General features: G+C 39.2%; 1 long non-coding RNA gene across 1 annotated transcript in view; it reads left to right on the top strand.

Annotated features, from left to right (window-relative positions):
- Positions 1-24,891, top strand: part of LOC110840298 (uncharacterized) — a 346,592-nt gene that overhangs the window by 102,802 nt on the left and 218,899 nt on the right. Inside the window, exon 3 of the long non-coding RNA XR_015535196.1 lies at positions 6,940-6,991. This is a non-coding gene — a long non-coding RNA (uncharacterized LOC110840298). The remainder of the gene's footprint in view (positions 1-6,939; positions 6,992-24,891) is intronic.

Genomic DNA, 24,891 nt, shown 5'->3' with positions numbered 1-24,891 from the left:
AATTATCTGTGCTTAATTTTCATTACTGCTGTAATGCCGATAGCGTACATCGGGAACACAAAGCGAACGAGTCATATAAACTTCCATAAGAGTGTCTATAGCATGTACTCCCCGGGCGTGAAAGCCTCTGCTTTCTCTACAGAAATCCGTCAGACGACTCGCGGATTATACGAGTGACTTCACTCAGCGGCTTAAAGGCCCAGAACCTTTATTCTGTCTCTATGACGTGATACACGACCTGTCCTCGAGAGCTTTGTCTACCGAACGCCGTGGAGTTGTAGCTGGCACTCCTGCTTCGTATTCCGATGGTATCAGTCCCAGACTCACGTCACCCTGACAGAGACCTTTCATGGTTGTCCTCACTACCCCCAGAAGACTATTGGACACGCGCCAAAATATAAATTACGAGGATGGCTGGCTTCTGGTATGTTCCGCCGTGTAATCTGGTAGTAATTAGCCGATATTACAGAGGTATTTACAGCCTCCATCATCAGGAAGATGAGCCATGAGAACCTGAAATGTAATGACGTCTACGTTCAATAAAAGCCTTTCCAGCAGAATATTCCAATTATCATTCGGCTTATCGTAACCCAGAAGGCAGCCATCTACGTAACGCCGACTTGAGTTCAGAAGGATGTGGATGGCTAATTTTAAGGCACTGCCCTAGTATTCGAATTGAGAGACTAAGGAAACTATGGTAAGCATAAGGAGCTTCATCCACGTAATACAAATCTAGCAGTAAATCTTGAAGACGTTTTCGTGCTATTTATCACGTTACAGTTTGGTAGATGTCTGTACACCCCTAATAATCTTCGAACTAATTATCCATTTATTCACGAAAGTCCGCAGGTATGTCATGACAATGGAAATCGTGCAGACTTAAATTTCTTGAAGGAGACTTGAAAACGAAATATACGTAGAACAGATGTATGACATACTTCCCTCTCGACAGCTTTATTGAATTATTCAAGACGACTCACTTATTTTAGACAGGATTTATCTTGAGAGCTGAATGAAAAAGGAGAGAAAGCTGAATTCTTGAAATAATTTTGGCTCTAAAATCAAATTTTATTCCTCATTGTGTACCACAACAGCTGCTTGGCAACGGAGTCAGTACGCCATAACGCACTGCAATGTTGTCATGGTTACGAAGCATCTGATTAATATTTCAGTGTACATTTCGGCTTTGAAGCTATACAATTCTGTCACGGACGTAATAACCTTTGTGTAGCCCTCAATTCCAAAATGTATACGTCTCCTTGTTTCTCTCTTTGAACGAAAGTGTTTAAGAAACAAGACTCTCTCGTAACTCTGCCTGCCTGTGTGTTATGTTGATTCTTGGTTGTTATTCTCAGTGAATTCTGCACACATTCATTGTTTACTAGATTCCTTTTCGTTGAACTACGTGTTTCAACCCATTGTGAGGTAATAATATGATAAAATTAATAATTCGAAGTAGGATTTGAGGTTTTCAGGGCGGTGAGTACGAATATAGCTGTCTTCTGGGTTGTAGCACCCTGCGGTCTTGTAGAAGTTTACCAACTTTCGCCCTGATGCTGGAGGCAGCAAGGAATTTGGATTGTTTTTAACATTAAAATCATTTGAAACTTGTTTGAACTGCCGGAACAACTTGATAAATTTGTGTCTGAGGTGTGTGCCAAGTCGAGTGATTTTTATAAGACGCTATACACCAGCGGTCCCTAACCTGGGGTCCAGAATCACAGTAGGGTCGCTAAGTGCCGTCATTATTAATGTTGAAAAGTGTAAAAAATTTTAGACTTGAGGTATAAATTTAGGCGTAGTAATATTGATTTCATGTATCAAAATGTCCATAACCATTGGTGGAGACACGTTATAACGTTTTTGTATATATGCCAAACGACTGAATATACCATCATCATCATCATCATCATTACTACTAATAATGACACCGTCATCACTGACTTATAATTGCAATTAGTATTATTGTGATTTAATATTGTTTTTAAGTTAGGTATTTTACATCATTATAATTTTATTTTAAGCTCTTTAGTTGATTGAATTTTACAATAATTTAATCCAGACGATTCTCGATGCTTTATTTCTTGTTAATGTCTAGCGGTTAGAACGCTGGCCTTGTAATCCTGGGGTCTCGGGTTAGATTCCCGAATTTATAACTTGTGTTGGGCAAGGCCGTGTTCTAGGCAACACGGAGTTTTCCTCCGTGGCATCCCAACAATTACTCCATTCACACACAGAAGAAGGCAATGGCAAACCACTTCTGGATCATCTGCCAAGAACGTATATGAACAGGTCCCAGTCCGAGAAAAGGATGGAAGGATCCTGTTCATATGGACCTGTCGTCAGACAACACTAAATAAATAAAAAATAATGTCATCAAGGGCAAAATTAATTAATTATTCCACCTTGAGCCGTCTGTGTATTTGTGTACCTGCAAGGCAAATAAGAAAACTTTCCGCTTTTGGTGTGAGAAGTGCATAGTCATTCAGCTAAAAGTGACGTATACATTTTTTACTTTATCAGCAAAAGTAATGTCTCCTTTGAAGAAAATTTTCTCAAGACCAGAACGTGGTTAGATATTTTACATGTGTTCAGTTCAAAATTTATTTTCACTTGTTCTTGTTTAAAGTGTGCATTTGTTAATATATAATATAATAATATATAATATAATATAATATATAATATAATGTCTGTCATAGGCTCTTTCGTGTTGGCACTCAAATGAATTGAATTGAGTTATTATTTGTATTATTATTATAAAAGTTAATTAATACTATTTTAAAGTAAGATTGTACTAGATTGAACGGCGCAATATCCCACAAGCCAATGATATTTTTTGCTGCTGTTATTACTATTAATTTAATGGAGATCTGATATGGTTCAGCGATCTCAGTGCTTTTGTAAGGGCCATAATTTCAGCTTCTTGCTCGCTTAATCGCAAAGCCTACTTGATGCTTGTACAACTCACTGCCTTTGTTTCTTTTTATTCTTGAGAAACTGCAGAACAAGAAACCGCGAGCTATAAATAAAAGAAATAAATTATTGAACGTTTCCTGTTGGTCTCTGAAGGAATTATGACCTTTATGTGGAAACTGAGACCACAAAAATGATTTATATGTGATGATGGGAAATTCGCCACAGTTGCGCGCAGTATTTTTACGTTTATGTCCGTTGTCCAATCACAACGCTGTTTAATGACTGTCGCAGGTAACATAGATCAGTTGTGAGATTTCAGGTTCTTCTGTGTTGTTGTGCTGTGTAGTGTTGTAGAACTTTACCGACGTTTCAGAATTACTTGCTGCCTTCATCATCAGGGTCATGATCCTGTACCTATGAAACGTCGGCAGTCTTGTACCAGACTACAGAGCACGACAGCCAACTTCAGAGATCAATGATTTTTATCAACGTACGTTCTAAAAATTTGTAGTCTTTACATTTGATATTGATATTATTACATGCCAATTTTAATGAATGAGACTGGAATATTTATGTTCATCTCTGAAATATCTAACTAAATTTCTGTATGAAGCCCCCAGGTAAACTTGTAATATGACGTTATATATATGGCTCTCGTTTCTTCCGACGTATCTCCTGTGCTAGACTACTCAATGACTTTGGAGTCACCTGTGTTATTTACAGGCGCCAAACGGAGTTTTGTTCATGATTCAGTAATTAGTCGCATATTCAGTTTGTCTCGATGCCAGCGAATGTAAAATTTTATTTTTTAATGTTGTTTATTTTACGCTTGGGCAATGCTTCCAGTATCATTGAATTATGACAAGAGAAAGTTGCGGGTTTGGAACCTGTATTCATGGAATGAGAATGCAAAACGCATGGTTTGGGTGTGTGTACTAATTGAACAGGCTAGCTAGACAATATATAATTAAAATCGAAACAAGTGACAATCACACTGTTTCGCCTGCGGCTGGCAGGAACTGGTCCAACCACAAGATACGCCGAGCAGTGATATCGTGTTCGTGTTTGTGTCTGTAGTTCGCTCGCAGAAACGTCTCAGCCAGTTGATCGATTTTCTTGCAAATGCGGTGTGAACGTCGTCATACCTTGGGCATTTGCTACGGAAATTTGTCACAGAATTTTCCGACTGGAAATGTTAGTTGCTAATGCTTAGTTATGGAACGAAGACAAAAATCGTGTTTAGGATTTGAGGTTTTGATGGCTGTGCGTCCGAAGATGGATGAGTTCTGTGTAGTCTGGTAAACGTTTACAGACATTTCAGAGGGCCTTGTTTGTAAGTGCTTACACATCGCCCTGATGATGGAGGCTGCAAGGACGTATGAAACGTTGGTAAACTTCTACAAGACTACACGGCGCTGAAACCCTGAAGAGAGCAATCTACAATTCGTGTTTAGTTGTCGACACGTGACCATATTTCACAACTGAGTAATTAAATATTTAAACACACAACTGACATTTATATCAATGACTGATGATTCTTTTTTATTTGGAATTTAAAGTTCTTGGATTAAAATTTGTGTAGGATCCTTGATAGATTAGAATGTAAAGTGACTTATAACCTCGGCGGTTTACCGTTGTATGGGGCTGCGGATAGTAGCTCAATAATTGGTGGGCTGGGTATGTAGCGCGCACGGGATATATGAAAAAACACACAAAATTTTAGTTGGACTTTCTGAAGGAAACCGATCGCTTAGATGGGAGGATACTATTAAAATTGACTACAGGGAAATAGGATCGTCGGTATGGGTTTGATTTACATTGAACAAAATAGAAACCTCTGACAGTGCGTGGAGGTTTACCGATGGTTCGAATTTCATTTGCTATGCCTACTATCCGGACTGAAATTCGTAGTTTTCCTCAGTCTCTGATTGTTTTAGTTATTCAGAATTATTTTGAATTTTAAAATTATATAATAAATAACGTACGAAGTTGGGACAGCGTTGTTGAATAGGCCAGGAACAACCTAGTAATCGCGATGTAACAGGTCGGTCGAGACGGATGGACTTACAAACTGCAGAAGGTTTGTTCGCCTGTAAGATTTCGAGCGCCTGACAAGAGATTTGCAGGGAACAGTGGACAGAGATTAACTGCCGGTCTGCCGAGACGCGTAGCACGAAGTCGTGCGGTGATGCACCGACGTCGTATCAACTGAAACATGGGAAATATTTGGGTCTCAGATTAAGTGTCTCAAGAAAGGAGAAACCATTAACATAACGACATTTTTGCTAGAATATTACTAGAATGATTAAATCAAGATGATTCAGATGATTGTGTGATCCGGTGTAGTTCAGTCAGTGCAGGGGCTGAAATAGTTTGCCGGAAATATCAAAATAGTTATCTTCTTTGCCTCTGTGTCCAGACCGGCTCTGGGGCCACACGGCCTCCTATCCAACGGGTACCGGGGTCCTTTCCCTGGGGGGGGGGGGGGGGGGCCGGAGCGTGACGCTGAAGTCACCCCATCTATCAGTAGAAGCTATATCTTTTCTCCCCGCATGTAGTGGAACACCTTCAATATGGGCGTGGTATAGAGGACGCAGAGCTGAAATGAGGAATGTATAAAAGACCTCTTGGGAGAACTAAATGTAGATGGAAGGATGACATTGGTTGAGTTCACCTTTGTACTAAATAATATTTAATGAGGTGGATTTTTTGACAATGTGATGAGCCTTTGGGTGTTATAAAATTAGATTATTGCTTAATAACATGAGTTATTATTAATTCTGTGGCAAGTCTGTGCAGTCCGTAGTGACTTATGTACAATATAAATTATGGAGCGGACGGCAGAATATTTATTGTGGACCCAGGCCGAGAGACGCGTGCATAGAATTCTAGGCACCTGAGATAATTATGGTTTAATATTGTAAAGAAAAGAGAGGGCTTTTTTGAAAGGGCGAATTGCAGGGAGGACACGAACTAATTTGAAAGCCATTACAGTCACAAGCAGACCATTGCCATTTCTCGTGATATTCTCATATAATCATTTTATCCCTCGGGTATTGCTTCGGACCGTTCACAATTCCCTGAGGATTTCGAGTTGTCATGTTGGTAATCCCATTAGGGTGGCAACCCACTGTGCCTCATGAAAAGTTGAGGGCATTCTATGAACCCTGAGTTCGAGAAATGACATTTCAAATTATTGAACGAGATCGGGAAATTTGGCCTCCGTTCATATCGTGTCTCATGTATTAATAAAGATCACATTAGTAGGTACATACTTAATGACCAATTTATAATTAGTATCACGTTTTGTAAGGGAAACGATAGTAATTAATACGGAATGATAAATTTAAAACACAACCCCAACTTCTATACATATGGACCTCTTTCGGCACAGAGCGACGAAACCAATGGAAGTATTGAATTCTTCGATATCTCGATGTTGCAGTTGATTCACTACTTCCGGTCGGTGTGGCCGTAGTTTCAGCTGTTTTGTCGATCAATAAGCAGTTACCACACACGCTTCCTGTCTACTGAAGTTTTTTTCCCCGCCTGTTCGGTACTTACTTGTCAGGACATGCATTGCGATTTCGATGTGAAGTAAAATGTTCGAGAATGAAGAACACACGGTCTGCTCGTGAATTCAACATTTTTACACCTACACCAACTTTGGCGTAACTGGCGTGAGCTACCCGCCTTTTACTATCTCAGCTTACGCTTGGAGATACCCGGTAAAATAACGGAGACTTTCGTATGTTATTTCTTACGCAGTTTTCTATTAAATTTACAAGTGACATGAATTAATAGAATATGTTTAAGCGTTCTTGGTAAAGGTGTGTTATTAAACTGATGCTCTCTGTGGCGAACCCAACTGACTAGGTTGTGTGTTTTTACCTGATGAAGGAAGCGGAGTACGTTTCCGAAACGCCGTGTGTGTTCTAAATAAATAAATGTTTATTTCACAGACGAAGAATTATGTTCTAGAATACTCATCATTTCTGGGTTAATGTGTGTTCTTGTTTACAGATATAACACTGGAAGAACAGCTGAAGATTGTAAAGCGTTGTGCAGAGACTGAGTAAGTGCTGAACACACACATTTGCGATTTCGTAATGTAGTTTACATGAGGCAGAAAGGAACGATCATCTTCAGCCACTCTTCTAAATATGTAGTTCGATATTTATGTAACGTTCAGAACCTAGCTGTGCGCCTATTAAATCACTCCATCTGTCTGTCTGTCTCAGGAACAGCTGAACAGACTTTCATTACATAAAAGGATGTTTTGTTTATACTTAAACATTATTAATCAATTGATCTTTATAATGGCGGCGTTTTATATATTTTTTTTTGAGGTACAAATTGAACTGTTGTTTAGGATATCAAATCTAAAACTTCTTGACGATGGTGAAGAGTCAATTGAATAAATTTTTTGGATATTATCCATCGTCTAGTAAATATAAAACGTAAAACGACGTTTCGGAGATGGGACTCTATCTAGTGGGCCCAACTGTGTAGGAACCTAAAGACGGAGATAGAGTCCCATCTCCGAAACGTCGTTTTACGTTTTATATTTACTAGACGATGGATAATATCCAAAAAAATTATTCAATTGTTATTTAGGACTTCTATCTGCCGTGACGTCATACCAAGCATCTGTCTACTTAAAGTCCATGCTTCTATGTTCCACCTTTAACAAGAGAGGATAAAATGTCATCCACCATGAGAACCTGAAATTTTACAAACTATGTTAAATGTTCTGGACGGATATTCCACTTTGAGATCTAGCAAGAGGTTCGTGCTACGCTGCCGGAATGTTAGCATTGTTGATAGCAGCATTAGATTATTATTAGTTTTGGGATTTTTATTCCGATCTGTATGGACTACTTCATGCTGGCAAGCAGTGTGCTGGCTTCGAGTGCAGGCGTTCTGGTAGCCGAGAACGAGTCCTTAGGGACATGGCTGGTTCTCCTGCACTGCCCCTCTTAGGAGTATGTGGGACCTACGAGGAAAAAAGTATATAAATATAAAAGAAATGTCAGAAGTCGCTATATATTTATTGCGTACTGCAGACATATAGTATGTAACAAAATCGATGCTAGAGACATTGGTTATGAAAGTGTGCTGGACTAAAGTGGCTCATGGGAAGATAAAATGTCTGACATTTTCTTGCCAATGATGACTGTAAAGTTAGATAATTATTCATTTTCCTTGATTTGTTACTCGCACGGAAATATTGGTTATTTAGGATATTTTAATTTGTTGAAGATTAATACTGGTTTGTTCTTGCTAATTTGTTCACGATATTCCCAACATATTCATTGATTATATCTGTGCTGAGAGCAGTCACAAAAAAATATCGAACGATGTAAAAACGCTTTGTAATATTCAGACTGACCTGTAACAGGTTCTGTTGACATTTTCACTGAACTTTCCTGCTGGTTAGGTGAACTTAACTCTGGTTATTTTGAATTCGGTGAAGTTACAGGAAAGCTACGATATTCCAAGACTCAAAATTCTCTGCGTACCATCTTCAAAAACTCACTTACACATTATTTTTATAACAGTCGAGCAACTTAAAATTAATATTTTTATATTAATAATTAAAGCAAAGCTGTCCTGATACACACCATATAGGCGCTTGGAGGGAGAGGTGGTTTTTGCTCCTACTAATTCTTGACCTCGACGCTAGATGGGGTGTGCAGTCAGCGTCACGCCCAAGCCACGCTATACCCCCAGGGAAGGGGCCCCCTTCACCAACAATGGATAGCAGGTTGGTTGTTCCCTAGAGCCAGTCTGGACGCAGAGGCTAGAAGAATCCATTGTTTCTGCCTCCCAGAAAAGGGCAGAATGTTGGTAAGGTTACTGACTGACTTGGTGGCAAGCTCGCTTAATATGCACAGTACTTAGAGAAATACGGTTCGAATCTTGTTTAGGACACTCACTGTAACATTTAATATTTAATTTTTTGAGAGGTGGGGTTGTTTAATACTACTTTGGAACAATTCACCCTCTTCCTCCCCTATCATTCCCACTTTACCTTCGAAGCCAACGCCCTTTTGTCGATAAAGCTCTAAGTAACCAAAGAACCAACTAATCAGGACTGAAATCTGGTTGTTGGAGGTTCGTAGGATTTATTCACAATCAGGAGGATAAGTGGTGGGTGACCTTTCACGGTTTGAAAGGAATACGATCTTCTGTATTTAGACTAACGATGCGCATTGTAGTCGCCGCTTTGTGTAATACAGCTGACAGGGGATGTCTTCATTTTACTCCCTTACATTAAGTCAGCTTTGCTCATTGCATTATCAAATCTGGGTGCATTTTCCGCACAGAAGACCCTACGTGACACGAAACTTTATATACTTCGATATATATCGCCAGCACTCGAATTCACATATCGATTTCTGTGACCCTCTGTAGTCTATATATTCTCTGGTTTCCCCATGCTATTGTTACGCATTACGCCACATTGCTTCAGTCCCCATCCTCCACCCCACCCTGCAACCCGTCTAACCTAAACTACCCTCAAGCGTCTATGTCCATTTGACGTGTCATGATGGATTGCTTTGCCCCCGATTGCTGGTACTGCAGAATCACTCCACAGACTGGCATTCAAGTGGACATACACTCCACAACCACTGATGGCGCCCGGACCCAGACGTTCGCCACAGTCGTCACAAAAGAAAGTCATTGCGATCCGTCTCGAGCTATTAGTTACCAATTTAGAACGAGAGATAAATAAGCAAACAGTTAAATATTACGTTGCTGTCATCATGTTGCAGAATGACACTTTCAAAGAATTTAGTTATTCAGTTGTTACAGAAAATTCTTGTTCTTGTGGAACCCTGGAGTTCATTACCGTCATCACAAAAACATTCAATTCCCCCATCTAGATTAAACGTTTATCAGGCAGTTCAAATTAGCATTGAAATAATTTATTTTGATTTCACACCTTCTACTCTCTTCATGAATTTATGTTGTTAAGGAACGAATGACGATTTGTAATTATGTTTCAAATTCTTTATTTTGTTGATAGGTATTTGTTTGTATTTGACAAATAACCTGGTATCAATATACTACTTATACGTGGATAGTAAAGTGTGGAATTTGCGTGGTATTTAACTTGTTAACGGAATACAGTTTGAGTATAGTGTAATATTAACTAAGTCTAGACATGCTGTATAATTGGTGAGATTCCAGGTTCTCACGGTCACAAGTATAAATATGGCTGCCTTGTATAATATTGCTCCATATAGTCTGATAAATACTGATGGATATTTTAGAGGAACGTCTGTCTTTATTATAATCGTCCGATGATAGAGGCAGAAAACACCTCTGAAACGTCGGTAAATATCAGCCAGGCTATACGGCGCAACTTCCCAGAAGACAGACATTTGCTGTATATTCTCTGTGGAATTATAGGGCTGAGTTATACACTATGTAACATTTGACTCCGCAAGTGTGTAGCAGAGTTAATTTATTACGTCATTATTTCTCGTCTGGTCACATGATCTGTAACCAGCGACTGCTTTTCGGAATCTCATTTCAACTCTCTGGTCACGTTTGTTTTTCCATGCCTCACTGCACTGCACTAAAGATAGAGCTGTCGTTGTTTCATTAAGTTTCAATTTAATTTAGTCTATTCTCCTTCTTCCCACTTCTCTTTGTACTTTTCCATCAGATGGTGAACCAGTGTGGTTTACCATCCTATCATTTTCATCGACATTCCTATTAAGAACCTTAAATAATTCAAATTATTTCATTGCAAATTTGTATTTTGTTAATTTTTGACGTAAATACGTCTATATTTTAGGGTCAGTGTCATTCGGCAAAAATGTAACGAAAAAGTGTGACTTCATTGTTATGTTACCTAGGAAACGTCATCTGTTTATCAACAAATAAACAACAATGGTTACCTACATAGTTACCTTACCTTACCTTACCTTACATTACATTACATTACATTACTTTACATTACATTCATCTACCACAGACCCATCTTAAGCATAACTAATTCAAGTTAAATAAGCAAAGTCTTAATAAAACTTTACTCAATTGTAAAGCAGGTATGACGTATTTACGTCAAATTCTCCGGAACCGTGGTTCCACTGACAACTTTTTATACGCGGGATGCTATAACAGCTGATCCACATGGTTTCGCGGCCTAGGAAACGCATAGAACCCTGCCTAGGGTCTGAATATTTCTTTGATCACAAAATGTATTTGCCATTACACCTGTAATAGAGTAGTTCTGCCATGTTACCCTTCACCATCCCTCCTAGGTAATAAAGTAATCAGGTATACTCCAAAGTAGCATCAATTTTTGCAAATATGATCTTAGCGTCTGTTGATATATTTTGTAAAAAGATTTCAGACGTCTTACACTGTTAAATGAATTATGTGTATTTGTATTTTGTTAAATGTGTGTGTGACTAGGCAGCAAACGAAAATTTTTCAGTTAACAGCTAGGCTTTAAATGTGAATAGAATGGTAAATTGTACTAATATTATAGTATTAAGGAATACTGGAAAATGTTGGTATGAAGCTAGTTGTAAATGGGAAGGTAAAATTACGAAGATAAAAGTTGAATTTGGAAGAGGATGATGGATTTCTATTTTTTTAATCTGTTTAATAAGAGAATAGCACCATTGGAGCTGGTTGCATTTGGCTGTAGTTTGCATGAACTAGACGGTCAGAGACTTCTGTGTGTAAAACTCAATGAATCTTAATGAGATACATCTTATATTGTACATGATTGTTCTGTACGATGTGCCACGTTGAAGAAAATTGATTGCATCTGAATTTCACTTAAAGTAGGATTTATACTGAATCAATAAGGGTTGGATTGAAATTCGCCCGGCAGCGTTCAGCATTGAACTAAACCGCATACCAGAATTCCATTGAAACCCTTGGAATAGTTTTGGATATTAAATATGCCGATGTAGAGACAGGCATGTCCTCACAATTATGGGTTCATTTATATCTTATTTAATAAGGCAATGCGACAGGGCTCCCGTGAAAATATTTTCCTGACGGATTAACACAGTAACTGCTTGTATGCTAATTCTAAATGAGAGAACAATAAAAATAAGCCGGCAGCCTAGACTATCTGCACTTACGTTAATAAAGAGATAAATTATGTTAGTCTGAACACACCATGCCGTGATGCCGCGTTCTAATATTAATATTTCTGGAGAATTTAAATAACATCAGAGCCGGTCTGAAGAGAAAAGTTTTAACCCAGCCGAGAATCGAACCCAGTGATCGAGCTCTGCTCTTTAATGCCGATTACATATGAACTATGTGGAATTTACTGTGATGGTCGCAGCGCGCACTGATTCAATAATGTCTTCTGTAATGTACTTATTTTACCCGCGTTTTGCTATGCGCTCCGATAACTAAATATGGGCTCTCCCCCTCCCCCTCTAACCAGATGAATAATTGCGCTGTCAAAAGTTGGAAAGCCGAAACTGCGAAATTGTCAGAAGAATTCCCAGTCAGAGAGTTTTGCATGTTTCCTGTACTGCGCTCTCATAGAGGAATGGCACACAGGGCTGCCTACTATTGCCTGCGAGTTGACGCGTCGGTCCACAGTTAGACGTCCATTCATTAGAAACAGAACGAGTTTTTAACGAAGCTAATTAAAAAAAAATATATATTGTACTACTTCATATTGTGTTTTAAATGTGCCTATGTATCGTGTTAAAAAGACTGAAATTAATGTATAGGTCTAAGAGAATTTGTGATTCACACTATATATGCTCATTTCCTGGGGGTAAAACTGCCGGAACACAAAGCTGACCACTCACCACCATCAACACCAAAGGTTAAGAATACGTGGAGTTATACCTCCAGTGACACGGTTACGTCACCTGGTGCTTAATTAAGTAACAAGGACAAATTTACTTTAACTTTGCCTTTACAAATATTTTCCTTATTTTGAGGAGGAAAGATACGTTTCTGTCTTCATGTGCATGTTTGTACATCATTGTAGAATATCAGTTTCCCATAATACTTTATGAATGAATTGATAACTAACAAAGTAGATGGCTCAGGGAGCTCGAAGGTTCATCACCGAATTAACCAAAGCCCTCCACCGGTTCCTGTCCTGGGTCAGCAGAATCCAATACCTTTCAATATGAATTAATTGATAGATTTTAAAAATACATACTTGGCTTCGTAATATAAATATGAAAATCTGGGATTATAGGTATGTGTGGTACGAAAAGCAAGCTTTTCTGGTACTTATGTTACATTTTTATTATTTAAATCATTAAGATGACTTTATAAAATAATTTTAGCCTTCCGTTTGGAAGAAATAAGTAATAAATTATGTTAACTTTAAATATAGGGATAAATTATGAACATACCGTCAGACTTCATGTTGACGATGTTCTGGTTTGTGACTCCGTATGGATGTACAAACATTTCGAAGAAATATACTGTGTCTGTCTTCAAGGCTTTAGCCCTGAAGATGGAGACAGTATGTTTCGTCGAAACGTTTGTATCCACCAATGATTCTACTCGGCGTCACAACCACGTTGACATTTTAAATTTTCCCGAGCTGTGAATCCTGATTGCTTTGCCTAATAAACGGAATACAGCCCCCCCCCCCCTCCTCAGGCCTGCTTCCCCCTTATATACTTGCTGTAAATCGGTGGGAAGCAATATTTCGTTAACGGGTACGGATTAGTCATGGTTCGTATCTAGCAGACAAATGTATTGACTCACGAATTCAGGACGAGGTATTCACGAATTTTAATTATCGTGCCGGTATATAAAACTGCAGCGACCATTTATTGTACAGATCAGCATAGACAGACAGACAGACAGACAGGCTGCCTCACAAATGCAATACATACAATTTTTGAAACCTACTAGAATGTTCTCACGAAAATAAATTAAATTTTTAAAAAATACACAGTTGTTGGTAATTCACTTTTCCTACTAATTAATTTGTAAGCCTCATTTACTAACACAAACACGGGGTTCGGTAAAGTACACAGTTTTTTTAATAAATGAATTATCCGAATGGGGTCGTATATTTTCTGTCTAAGGAGACGAATTAAATTCAACCTGTTTATTTCGGCTCTCATGGACAAAAGCCGTATTTTATCTGTATTGTGACTTCTCACTGCGAAGCGGACAGCAAGTTAGCCCAGTTTTTATCAAACTAAAACTTCGAATTCAACCTCATTTCTGCACAATTAATAGTTCACAAAGTGCAGTATAGCAGTAATATTTTGTTCAGCCCTGTTATATGGCTTCGTATTCATGTACTGTCCTAGAAGCCACAACCTCTTAATTTTTAACATTTATTTATATTTGTTACGCAGTGCCTTCTCAATAGTATTTTCTTAGTATTAATACACAGTGATTCAAGAGTCTACAAATTTTGATGGGTACATTAATCAAATGATTAAGACTAAAAGTGTTCGATTCATATGGATCCAGTTTGTTAAGGTCAACAGGTCTTGGTAGTTTAAATTGGTCCCAGAAACGGGTATGAACAAGAGTTATAATAAGTGAAGATTGCTGTCTTCTGTGTTTTTGTGCCGCGTAGTCTGGTAGAAGTTTGACTACGTTTCAGAGGTGCTTGCTGCCTCCATCACCAGGGCTACAAATTAGTCCTACCAGAAAGGGAACAAAACAAGAGGGCGATGAAATGATGATGGAGGCAGAAAGCACCACTGAAACGTCGGTAAACTTCTACCAGACTGCACGGCGCAACAACCCAGGAGATGGCCATCTTCGTACTCGCCGCTGTGAGAACATGAAATATCACAGAGTTATAATTTTTTATCTCTGAAGTGTAGAAATTTTATTTGGAAGGAAAATATTATTATGACGGAATGATTATGATAATATAAAGATATCATTGGCTCTACAGTTTCGAGGCATGAGGTACCCTGGGTGTACTGGATTGCGAACAAAACCACAAAACAGCGCTTGGAAAACAATGCTACGTTGCGTAGTTTACTGCGATGTTACGTTAACACATCATTGAGCTGCATGTGGGCTAAGTAATGCATTTCCTTATGTGTTTCAATGTTCTTGTGTGTGTTCAATAGGTACAGAGTAGCGCACGGAATTGCGATTGTGATGGCTATTCACGCAATAGAGTTCTGTGTGGCTAGGTTTGCATCTCAGCTGGCGTGTTGGACGGCTTTGAATTCGTAATTAATAGGGTTTCTCTGTTGTGACGTATTGTAGAATGTAGAATTGTTTACACGATGTTTGTACATATGTGTAGTATAATTGTATGTAGGCCTAAGCTTAAATGTAAGTGTGCATTACTTAGGCATGGATATATGCATAGAAGTAGTGCCCTCACGGGTCATCAGGTTAGCAGGCTCGAACAGATTAAGAGTAGCTTCACCTTTGTTATGAGCCGATTTATAAGAAAACGTGCATCTAGAAAGAAATTGAACCTTCCTTTACTACGTGATCATCTGGGATCTTTCCACACGGACTGCAGTGCCTCTTAAAACATTTTCCCAGTCAACGTTTTGTCTGTATTTTTTGGTTCGCCCCAATACAGTATCCGTTCTGCTGCTGTATTAATGTGCATTGCTGTACAACAGTTTTCCAATTGGAATTGTACATTGGGTATGTATATTGATGATGCGTTGATGGGGTGAGAGAGAGAGAGAGAGACATATTTCCATGTGATTAGCGATCAGTGTAATTACCCCCGTTCCACAATGATTGCTGTGAAGGGATTAGCTTTACAGGGTGTCGCACAATCTCCCACAATTATGCTGATACACAGCCCTGTGTGAGAAACACACATGCAATGGCTTTGTCACCGACGGTTTAATCATTCTCAGTTTGAAATTGGTTGTTTCATGTAACAAGTAACTGTTTCCTGAAATATAGCAGTGTAATAATTGTTTCAGCGACGTGCTACCAAGCTGTAGACACAATGACAAGGTAATCTGTGACTACAAGCAAGTTTCTGAAGCACGCGTTCTTCATATGGTGTATTATGCGGTTCCAAAGGATCGTCGTATATCCTAAGTTTTAATGTCGCTCTGTGAATAGACTCGCCATAATGTGTCGCCCCACAGAGTTCGTGCGTTACACGATTTATAATCGAAATTATTATATTTAAACATCGCCTTTGGGTACCATACATCCATTTTATATTTTCTGAATACTAACATTATTTACAATTTACCGGTATACAACATTTCAATACCTTGCATTATGTTGTTCATAGTTCGCGCTGCCGCCATGTAAGTACGATGTGAGTACCAACGTGTGGCCCTCAGGAGAATAATATTCACACCCATTTTCACAAAAATCGGTTAATTAATGTATGTGATATTGCGATCCATAGATATCAAAATATCAGGGCAGAGTGGTTCCACCTTCATATACGTAAGGTCTGGGTTCAAATCTCGCTCCATAAACTGGCTACTCTGCTTCAGGTATTTATAGTTTTCCTCAGTCTCTTTAGGCAGAGTGCCATAACTGCTTCCTTTTAAATCATTTAAAATTTATTATGCATTGACGAGAAACGCCTAATTTGGGCTATTGAAGGAATCGTTAAATAAATCATAAAATACGTGAATAAACATGTAAGATATGTGTTTATGAGTCAGAAAGCGAACGGACGAACACATGAAACTCGCTAATAATGTTTGAAAGAAGAAACATTTATTTCCTCAGGACCTAAAATAAACAACCTCTAGTACCTTTTACGATAATTAATAGCCTAGCGTATGGTCAATCAAAGTTGTCGGGAATAAACCTTTTATGGGTTGAACGTTAACACAGTTTGTTGCAGCTTTATGTATGAAAATCGCTCTGAAATACAAAATTTATAAAATTGCCTTTACAAAGTCAATTAAATGCGAAAACATTTACACAGAGACTGTTGCCAGATTCCTGCCAAACGCGGTCTAAGCCAGACTCCTCTATTGGCACCACCATAGCCTAGTTTGCGTTTCTTGATACCAGAGTTGCCACCTTCAGAATTCAATTTAATTTATTTTTCCCCATCGCGAAAACGACGCATTTCAACTAACACTACGAGTTTTTTTTAAGAGTACAGATTTTGAAGTTCCTCAGTTTGTAATTTATTCCGTCCTCCTTTCACTGCCGTTCACTAAGGCCGTGTTATAAGTAGAGGTTGCAGTGGACTTCGTGTTACAAGATGAAGTTCGCCCAGAAATGGTGCAACCCGCATTACCAAGCGGAGTTCGGTAGTTTCAGAACTGAAGAATGCCGACGTACGAGTAAACTGTACCTCGTACACGTCGTGTGTGTGACTGCGACATTCAGACGTTTAATTCGGACTGTCAGGACAATAATCCACCTGCCACTGCCACAGTTGTCACCTTCTAGTCTTTTCATTTTTACGCTTCTGTATGAGAAAATAAAATTGTGTGTAACTCCACATGAACAATTTTTTTTAAAGCTCGTTGTGTGAGAGTTCGGTTCAAGTGAAGACACTTTAAATTTCCGAGTTATTTTACCATTTACGTGGAATCATTATCTATTATTTTCGATAGTTTTATTATAATTTTCTTATGCATATATTCTTTCGCGGCAAGTATATATATATATATATATATATATATATATATATACACAGTCAAACCTCGGTTCACGAACGCCCCGGATCACGAACAATTCAGTTTACGAACACATTTTCCGAACACAAAGCGTCTCGGGTGACGTACTGTGTCTCGATTTACGAACACGCAAGCCGTCAACATATATATTTATATATATTTATTTATTTATAGCCATATATAGTTTCATATCCCCTTTTCGAGAGACGACATTTTGTGGTGTGCCGTCATGTGTATTTGAGAAATCTGGTTGTGACGCGAGACAAAAAAAATATTTTTCTGGCCACTTTTACTGTACATATTTGAAAAAGAGCTTACTGAATTTGAAGCAAGATTCCTATTTACTACTCCGAGATGTTCAGTAAAAACGGGTAAGTGATCTGAAAGAAGGCCCTGGGCTACAGCTTTCCCTACAAACACAATAGCATCGCATTTACCTCAGTGGAATCCTTGCCTCGTGCATATGTATGAGATTATAATTAATCGTAATTTCATTGTAATGCTGCGGGGACTAATTCTATTAATATACATTATAAAACATGCCGGGCTGCGTATAAATAATTACAGAAGCAAACAGCAAATGTTATTTATTTCACAAACAACATTATGAGAAATAATGGTAACAGCCTGAATTATTGCTCTCTGGTATTGTTTTAATGAGTTCCTGAATTATTTGAAGCTCACAGCAGATGGAATCTGCATTAAAATAACAAATAAATATATATATATATATATATCATTATAATGAAGCCCAAAAGTGGATGATTGATTAATTAATTGATTTTCAGTTTACACAATTGACTGATTAACTAACCAAGTGAGTGACTAACAAACTAATTAGGTAGCCGGGTAATCAACTAAATTACAAACTAATTAACTGATTAGCTGATTAACCTGTTGTTGAAGTAAACTATTTTCTGGTTATTGTCCATAGTCCAAGACTACATAAAATCCATAAAAACCTATCTCCGGAGATAGGGATTAGCTCCATCGATTGGGCCCAACGGAGTAGGTTTTACCTGAAGACGGAGATAGAATCTCAACTCCGAAACGTCTTGGTTTTTTATTGGTTTTATTTAATCTTGGACGATGGATGATATCCAGAAAACAGTTTACTTCAACAACGCACCATCGTCACAAACTTTCAGATTTGACTAATCTGTTGGCTAACAGCTGAGTAAGTGCCTAATTAACAGAGATTAATAAAATATTCTGGTCCTTGAAACATCTGTGATTTTCAGCCAACTGACACGGTTGATAACCTATGAAGATTTTGAATGCGACAGTTTTATGGGATCCGCCCATGTTTGTCGAAGGTTAAGAAGTGCTAACTGCCTCCGCCAACAGGTCGTATAATCGCCTTGATGATGGAGGCAGCGTGTGCCTCTAAAACGTCTGTAAACGTCTACCAGACTACACGGCGCAACATCTCAGAAGACAGTCATCTTCTTCTTACTCGCCGCCGTGAAAACTTGAAATGTCGCCGAAAAGATTTTAATTTTAGTCACCTTGAACTCTTCATATCGTACAGATGACAAAATGGCTGACTGTATGATTAAGTGTGAAAAATGTATGACGAGACGTTTCGGACGTTTCAATCATTAGTATGTAATACGACCAGAATGTATCCTTCAGAACACGTGAGCACGCCACTGCGTTTCGAAGTGTTTACCTGAATTTTTGATATTTGATTTTAGTATGCACATAGGCCTAATCTGTGCTATTGACAATTTTTACCGTGTCGTGACGACAGATTGCTATATTCCTGCAGTTTTCTGTCTCTAGGGACCAACATTGGAAATTGTTACACGCAATGGATCGTGTCCCTGTCAAATATTAAAATAAATCCATATAGTGACGGTTCATTATGTACAGACTACAAAGTTATAACTGAATCGTCACTGATCCATGCACAATACACAGATATTTGCATTAAATTTATTTATTTATCGTCGACACATCAATTTCGTAATGCTGTCCAGTAGAAGTAGTAATGAAATGAGTAGACTCAAAGAACATATTCCGTTAGGATGGTTTCTATTTAACGACTATGCATTAACTGCAAAGGTTACTTACTGTTATAAGTTGCTAATCTCTGGTCTGGCGACGTCAGCACTTTTCTGAAGTTTTGATAACCCCAAGCACAGTAACATAAGTTAATATATCATTAGCTTTAATATACAGTAACTCCGTATTTTCTCCAAATAGCGTATTCATGGTCTCTCACTCAGAGGGAGGAACACAGATTGCAGGTGTTTGAGAATCGGGTGTTGAGGAGGATATTTGGGCCTAAGAGGGAAGACGATGGGGCGTGGAGAAAACTGCACAATGATGAACTTAAAAATCTGTACTGCTCCCCCAGAATTGTCAGGGTGATTAAGTCGAGAAGATTGAGATGGGCCGAGCATGTAGCGCGCATGGATGGGACAAGAGGTGTGCACCGGGTACTGGTTGGGAAACCTGAAGGGAAGAGACCGCTGGGGAGACCTAGACGTAGATGGGAGGATAATCTCAGGCGGGATCTATGGGAGATAGGAGTTGAAGGAAACTGAATTTTGTTGGCCCAGGACAGGGTCCGGTGGAGGGCTTTGGTTAATTCGGTGATGAACCTTCGGGTTCGGTAAGCCATCTAGTTAGTTAGTTAGTTAGCGTATTCATGTGTTCCATATGATTCTAAGAGCAAACAGCGAGCATCTGCTTAAACGATATTAACCAGTTGATCTTGGTAATGACGTAAGAGGTTTCTTTTTCTTTTCCAAATCTGCTGTGTCTAATCTAATGGTTCTGTTTATGGTTAGTTACGTATGAAGGTTCATTTGACATATTTCACGGGCAATGAGCTGGTCAGGTACACACTTGTGATAAGCAGAGTAACATCAGCAACAAAATATTTATTTCAAAATTTCATTACTGTTTCTTCAAAGGTCGTGTAATTTGAAGGATGCAGCAACAACCCGCATTGTAGATTGAGGGCTAACAGCCCCCAAAAATTAAGAACCATTGATACGCTCCGGTACCTTGTGAGTCTCCAGAGACGTTCTGTGTCGGCCCGTGTATATGTTCACTTAACATTTGCAGAAGCTTAGTACGTTAACTAAGTTATGTCACATCTCGCTGGTGTGTCAATCTGTCTTATTGCTGTCTGGAGCGAGAGAAATCTCGACACCGAAATCAGCTCTAAGCAAGAGAACAGCGACGGCCAGAGTAGTTAAACCCTAAACTGCAACGAAGATAGTGGCAGTTTCTATGGGTCGCACAGTACAATATAAATTCATAAGTAAAACTGTGGTGTATGTTGGAAGACGAATCATTGACTAAATTACCGACCTACTAAAGAACTACCTGACGAAGTAAACTAAGCAACGCACGAAACACCTGACTTATGAACTAACTAACTAACTAACCGATTCTCAGTATTTTATTATTTAATGACTCTGCATCCGCTACATAAGTTTTATAGTGTTGAATTGGATGGAAAAATGATCGTGGATGTTATGCGGTTAAAGGAGAAGGGGACATTACGGTCTGTTTCAATGTGGTTATTATTATTATTTAGTGTTCTGTGTGACGACAGGTCCATATGAACAGGATCCTTCGATCCTTTTCTCGGACTGGGACCTGTTCATATACGTTCTTGGCAGATGATCCAGAAGTGGTTTGCCATTGCCTTCTTCTGTGTGTGAATGGAGTAATTGTTGGGATGCCACGGAGAAACCGGGGAAGCCCCCGGAGGAAAACTCCGTGTTGCCTAGACCACGGCCTTGCCCAACACAAGTTATAAATTCGGGCACCGCCGGGAATCGAACCCGAGACCCCAGGATTACAAGGCCAGCGTGAAAATTAGTTTACATGACTAACGGAGAACTAACTCTCTTGTAATGACACTCATGTACATTTCTTATAGTGGTAGTCTTTTAATGGACACCTTCTTGAACCAGGTAAATGCTATCCATTTCCAGCCAAACTTCCCATAATCCCCATTTTTACCACTGTGTTGTCATCTTTCATATTTCAAAACTTTTTTCCTCCAAACTTCTAGGTTGTCCTTTGCGAACTACATGTCCTGACCATTTGTTTCATCTCCCCTAACAATATTAGGTGACGCGTACTGATTGCGATTTCTAGTATTCTGGGCGTATTTCTAGAAGAAATGTGGGCGACATGGAAAGTCTGAACGAATTTTCCCGATATCTTTAGTACCAAATTTGAAGCAAATCCGTTTGATAGCTTCGGAGGTGGAACATGTGATATAAAACAAGCGCACAAAAAACCTTCAGTATATAATTTTATGTTCTGTGGTGCAAATAAAGCATAAAAATCATACTTTCGAAACCTTTCAACCTTGAATCTGAAATGGAGGCGGTGCGAGAGATTCTGGCCGTCAATGAAACATGGAGGCTTTGGCCGAGCTTTTCTCCAGTGGACCGACTAGTGACGCCAGTTTTCATTTCCTATGACAGATTGTCTGTATTATAATTTGCAGGATGTAATTGACTTCCGTGTGTCTCGTACAGTTGGTTTCGTATTAGACTGTGCTCAGTAACACAGACTGTAAACAATGCTAACTAACTACGGAACACGAAGGTTCAACACCGAATTAACCAAAGCCCTCCACCGGACCCTGTCCTGGGCTAACAAAATCCAGTCTCCTTCAACTTACGTATATCTCCCATAGATCCCACCTGACATCATCCTCCCATCTACGTCTCTCTCTGTAGTTTGTGATATTTCAGTTTGCGACACCGTGTGGGCATGTACATAGTCATTTCTGTCTCGAACATAAAGGCAGCAGGTTCCTTCGCAATGTCTGTATCCACCCACATTATTACACGTGTCAGACCCCGAGAAGTTTGTAGCCTAAAGTCTTACTGCCGTGAAGACCTCAAAACGCCTGTCTCTGACGTGAACAATAGACCGGGTCTTCATTCAAACGCGCAGTATCTGTGGGCTCTGCCAACTTTGTACTAGTTAAAGATAGTTTCCATAGTTGCTAGAAAGTGCACCATGAGCTGCCTTGTATTACAAGGACAGTTCAATCTGTCAGTTCTAAACCGCGTGTTAGGACTCTGAGTAGCTCTGAATATTCAATTCGTAGCGACCAGTAGTGTCGCAGCTATAAATAACATTCTCTGTGCCACATATGGCCAACCAACCACCTGTACCATGCTGCTGTATATAATTTAGGCCTGCTGTTATATCGGGCAAGACGCTGTTTGCAAACATTTAACTCAAATGCCTGCATCTGTTTTATATTTCCATGGCAACCCAGAATTTATAATGTTCACAAGTTATGAATAATATATACTAGTGTGTAAGTGGGTTTCTGTTGCTGATATTAACAAAAATAACTTCGGAGGTTACAACTGTTCATCTGTGTAATATTTTAAGGTTCGGGCTCTACTTCCAAGAAAACTAACCGCCCCTATGTTAGGGATCGGTGTAGTAATGTCAGGAAGTAGCTGTTCTAGAATACCCTGTGAGCGAAACGCTGTGGTATTAAAATAACCCTTTAAAGCAAGGAGTTTATGTAAATAATAACTACGTAAAATGTAATTTCTTTCCTCATAGTAAACAAAAGGAATTTAGATTATAAGGATCAGTTGGTTAATGCTGTTTAAGAAAATAGTTTATATTGAGATTCGTTCCAAACAGGTGAATACACTCCTTGGGCAAAATTAAAGGATATGGTACGTATAGTTACCACCGTGCCTTAAAAATTTGCCGTAGTAGACGTCAGGGAGGTTATCCAATCTTGCCTGCGTGTCTGAATTTCACGCAAGACGGCTGACAGAGGCTTCTAATGTCTCTTGAGCCACCCCGAAGCATGTGACTAGGTTCCAGGACGGTTGTTAACGGACAGAGGTGAATAAAGCCAGGCTTTATTACGCCTGACAGGCTCCTTCCGATTACCTCAAGCCTACACTTTGTACTAGAAATAATTTCCTTTGATACAGTGATCTTGCTTAATTTGTGTATGAAACTTTGGTCTCTGCGTCTGAGGCAAACGCAGACACTGAAGGTGTCTGAGAACTGATGAGAGGAGAATATTTTGATTCAACACTGAGGATGTAAAAGGAGAATTAATAAAATTGTGTAATGAGGTGACGTACAGCTTGCGATCTACACCTATGAAGAACAGAAACAAGAAATACAAACACAATTTTAATTTATCGTTTTGACAGTGGCGTGTACGAAGATAGTATGCTGCGACATGTAATTTGGTAGGCGACGTTTAAGAGATGCTTGCTGCCTTTATCAGAGCGATTAGTGATGTAGAGGCGGAAATTACTGTCGAAACGTCTGTAAACTTCTACAAGGCTTCACGGCGCAATATCCCAGAAGACAATTCATGGTTGTAATTGATAACTGGAGGATACGGTTTAGACATACAAGCACTAAAATGAGTTTCGGCGATCAGGTTTTCCTCTTACTGAGGTAACTTCATGAAGAAATCTAGTGAAACGGCTCGTATGAAATCGGGTAACTTCGTTTGTGCGTAACATTTAATATGTCCATGTCCCCCCTGTCTGTGTGATTGAGTAGGGGAGAAGTAAGCCCCCAACTCTGTCCACTCCAATATCTATAAAATTGGAAAATATTTTCAAACTTAATAACTTCACGAGAAATATGTTAATGTGCGCTATATGTTGAAACAACGTATTATTTAAAAATGGCGGACTACCCAACTCATATCTGTATTTACACTGTTTATTTATTTACCGACTCTTCGTCAACTACACTCGTTAGATGGCAGCCAGTTATTATAATTCAAATAAAGCACGTGTAAGCCAGCGGTCCTGGACTTAATAAGAAAAGCCAAAATGTTTCCTGGAGAGACAGAGGAAAACCATGAAAGGTGTCAGGATAGCCGTCTTCCAGCCAATATTCGGATCCTGGTGTTCCCGTAACAACTGTGACCTGAACTTTCTCATATACACAGACAGCAATTGTTAATCTGAGTAATGCCTGAGTTATCACAGCGGTGTGGTGATCTTCTGGGTTGTGACGTCATGCGGCCTTAATAGATTAATATCGGCGTTTCGGAGGAACATACTGCGTCCATCTTCAGGGCTGAAACGCAAAGTTACCATGTTTGTCTCCTTTGCAACATTACACCAGTGGTATCAGTTACCATTGCCCGCGTGTCTTTCTCTCTCTCTCTCTCTCTCTCTCTCTCTCTCTCTGAGCCACATCAGACTTCATCCGACGGGAACGAATTTTCGAAGATTCACTTACGTGTTCTGATTGCTTACTGTAGCGTGGTCCAGTCCTTTGCCATGTAAAGTGCGTAGGAAAATGCAATTTTGTACTGTGATTTGCCTGTCTCCGTCTGTTCATAAATTGGATCGCATGTAAGGACTGGAAACGCCAACCGCTCTTTCCCATAAGGTTTTAC

This window comes from Zootermopsis nevadensis, unplaced genomic scaffold, assembly GCF_977971745.1.
Source record: "Zootermopsis nevadensis isolate Lab colony 2312 unplaced genomic scaffold, Znev_1.0 Znev_ptg000015l, whole genome shotgun sequence".
NCBI lineage: Eukaryota > Metazoa > Arthropoda > Insecta > Blattodea > Termopsidae > Zootermopsis > Zootermopsis nevadensis.
The sequence above is the reverse complement of the archived record's forward strand: the minus strand, read 5'-3'. Positions and strand labels throughout refer to the sequence as shown.